The sequence below is a fragment of the Nematolebias whitei genome, chromosome 9 (assembly GCF_014905685.2).
Source record: "Nematolebias whitei isolate Nwh7 chromosome 9, NemWhi1, whole genome shotgun sequence".
Classification (NCBI taxonomy): Eukaryota; Metazoa; Chordata; class Actinopteri; order Cyprinodontiformes; family Rivulidae; genus Nematolebias; species Nematolebias whitei.
Window position 1 is genome coordinate 11153396 of NC_056506.1, and position 3956 is coordinate 11157351.

Below are 3956 nucleotides of genomic sequence, written 5' to 3' on the forward strand. Positions count from 1 at the left end.
GTCCAAGCACTGAGCCCTGAGGAACTCCATAACTAACTTTGGTGTATGATGAAGATTTATTATTTACATTTACAAACTGGAATCTATCAGATAGATATGATTTAAACCATTTTAGAGCTGTTTCTGTAATCCCAATATCATATTATGTAGGTCTAACCGGACCAGTAACACAAGTCAATTGTCTGAGGTCATGAGAATTTCATTAGTGACTTTTACTAGTGCTGTTTCTGTGCTATGATGAGCTCTAAACCCTGACTGAAACTCTTCAAACAGATTATTTCTTTGTAGATGTTCATGCAGCTGACCTGCAACTATTTTCTCTAGATCTAAAAAAGTGAAGTCAGGTCCTCTGGATGTTTGAAAACAAACAAACAAACTAACAAAAAAGTAGAAATGTTTTGTCTTACATCTGAAAGACTTCTTCAGTCTGAGGTGCTGTATTCAGCTCAGTCTTATAAATAGCATCTGCTCATAGTGGATCAACCAGTTTGCTGCTGACAACCAAAACCAGCTGCTCACATGATCAAGGAGGACCATCAACCTAACGATGGATCATTAGCACACTGATGGCTGTTTGCTATTCACAGGGGGCTGAGTGATACTAGCAATAACAGCATTGTAAGAGGGGGACAGTTGAACATGGAGGCCTCCACCTGTTTAATGATGAACGATTTCTTTTCACAAAGATGGGCTCCTTTACTCCTCTCTCAAACCATCGTTCCTCTCTATCAAGGATGTGAACATCTTCATCTCTAAACGAGTGATGATAATGTTGCTTTTGTGCTGGGCTATCCTTTTGGCCAGTGGCTGTTTAGTTTCCCTGATGTAAGACTGATCACAGCCCTCTTGACACTGAACAGCATACACAATATTACTCTGTTTGTGCCGGGGGACTGGATCTTTGGGATGAACAAGCCTTTGCCGTAATGTATTTTGGGGTTTAAAAGCCACTGGGACGTCGTGTTTAGAAAATAAACATCTCAGTTACTCTGATACTCCCGCAACATATGGAATGACCATTGGTCTTGGTCTGGGTTCCTCCTTTTCACATGATGGCTGACTGGAGTCCTGTTTGGGTTTCTTCTCTGCTTTCCGGAAGGCCCAGTTAGGATATCCACATTTCTCTAGAGCCTGTCTTGTGTGGGATTTCTCCTTCTGCCTGGCTCCTGAGTTAGTGGGGACACTCACTGTCTGTTCTGTGGTACAGAGTCCTGATGACACCTAACTTGTGCTCCAGAGAGTAATGGGAGTCAAACTGCAAATATTGGTCTGTGTGGGTGGGTGTGAACAGAAAAATGTTTATAAGCAACTAAAATCACAGAGTAATCTGCAAAGTGTTACTCAAACGTTTTGTCAATGCATTCTTTTAGCATGTTTGGCTCAATATTTTTTATACTTAAAGTTTATTACAGGTGAGGTGTGTGCACATGTGTATCACCTTGTACAGCCTGCAGCTTGTGTGTCTGGATGATGATGCACAGTTGCAGCACCAGTTGTGGAGCACTCTCCAGGAAGGTGGCCAGTAAATGCAACATGCTCACATCTGCAAACTCGTACACCATTCTCCAGTAGTAACGCCAATGTCCTGAATCAGCACTCTGACGACTCCGTACTCCCAAGTAGATGATGCGGAAATACCTGCATGAAACAAAGAAAAAGATTAAAACCTTAGTTTAGGCCAGTGGTTCATAACCTTTTGTCCCTCAAAGCCCCATTTCGTGCATTAACATAAAAGTCACGCAGTCCCCATCTCTCTCATGCACATGTGAAAGTGCATTGTGGCTAAATTATTAATTAATTTATTTATCTTTGTATTTGTCAGCAATATATTCCAGGTAAGGCAGAACGATGGATCAGTTGGTAGAGCTGCCGCCTCACGGTTTAGATCCTGGCCGGAGGCCTTTCTGGGTGGAGTTTGCATGTTTTCCATGTGCATGCGTGGGTTTTCTCCGGGTACTCCGGTTTCCTCCCACAGACCAAAAACATGCATGTTATGTCACAGTTTACACTCTGTTTTTTCCTTTTCTCATTACTCTGTTCACTGTTTGACTTTTTCTTCTCTGCTCTCTTGGGTTTTTCCTCTGCTGCTTCTACCAGCCTCTTTACATGCCATGCCTCTCTCTCTCTGATTGCTGCTGATGTTTTCCACCTGTCTTTGGGTGTGTATATATACTTCTTGCTTTCTCCACTACATTGTTAGATCAACTGCTTGCTTCCAGCCACAGTTAACCAGCGTACAGCTCTTTAATCTTGATCCACGCCTGTTTCCCTCGACCACGCTTTTTGCCTGTCCCTTTTGTGTCTCAGCCTTCTGACCTTGTTGACAACCTACACCTGTTTTTTTGGATTTCACCTTTGCCTCTCCCTATCGGTACTGTCGCCTCTTCTGATCCCGTGTATGAACCCTGCTCATCCTCGATTATGCCTCTGGATTTCCCTTGGTCTCTGCAGCTCTGTGTCTTCGCTGGAGCGCCTCGTTACAACAAGAAAGGTTAGTGTTTCATCAGACCGTCTGTATTCAGATAACTACTCGTTATTCTGTCAAACACTAACCTTTCCCCTCTGTATCATTTTAGATACAGTTCCTGCCCCTGGACCTGAGACACCAGAAGCTGTTTATTTACTCAGTAAACATTTTAAAAACCTTTCTGAGTCTGTGTAGGATCCTCTGCCATCAGATCTCTGACAGATTGATCTGGCCAAACATGGATCCTGCACCGGGCTCAGAATGGCACTCTGGTGTGGAAGGTGCCATCGGTAAATTAGAGAACGGCATGAAAGAGATCATGAACACGCTTTAGACTCTAACTCCTCACTCTAACCCTCAGGACTCAAATCATGCCGGCAGTCCTACATATGCTGGAACCATGAGTAACCCACTCCATGGTTGGCTCCACCAGAACTGTTTTCAGGGGCACCGGACCAGTGCCGCCTGTTCTTAACACAATGTGAGATCCATTTTCAGCTCCAGCCCTCATTCTTCCCCCCTGAACGTGCTAAGGTGGCATATACTGTGTCCCTCCTATCTGAAAAAGCTAAGTCCTGGGGGGCATCAGAATGGCAAAAGGATTCAAGGTACTGCTACTCATTTCATGAGTTTTCAAAAGAGCTTGCAGAGTTTTTGACCCCATCCTCCCAGAAAGAGAGGCTGCTCGTAGACTGTTTACAGTGAAGCAGGGAAAACGAAGAGTAACAAAGTACATTATAGATTTTCATGCTACTGCTGCTGGTAGTAAATGGAATGAAGAGGCACTAACTGATGCTTTCTACTGAGGGCTTAGCTTTTCCAGACAGGAGGGACACGGTATATGCCACCTTAGCACATTCAGAGGGGAAGGATGAGGGCTGGAGCTGAAAATGTATCTCACATTGTGTTAAGAACGAGGGACACCGGACCAGTGCCGCCCGTTCTTAACACAATGTGAGATCCATTTTCAGCTCCAGCCCTCATCCTTCCCCTCTGAACGTGCTAAGGTGGCATATACCGTGTCCCTCCTGTCTGGAAAAGCTAAGTCCTGGGGGACATCAGAATGGCAAAAGGATTCAAGGTACTGCTACTCATTTCATGAGTTTTCAAAAGAGCTGTGCAGAGTTTTTGACCCCATCCTCCCAGCAAGAGAGGCTGCTCGTAAACTGTTTATAGTGAAGCAGGGAAAACGAAGAGTAACAGAGTACATTATAGATTTTCATGCTACTGCTGCTGGTAGTAAATGGAATGAAGAGGCACTAACTGATGCTTTCTACCGAGGGCTTAACGAGGAGATCAAGGACAACCTGGCAACCAAGCGATACCCGGACTCACTGCAGGACCTGGAGGATTTGGCGACAAGGGTGGATCTGCGCTTGATGGAGAGGTCCCGAGAACGAGCTGAAAGATCCAGCAGAACCCCAAGACCCTTCGAGGAACCCAGAAAGACGCCCAGACGACTTCCCTTGGGACCCCCCTCTTTACCACG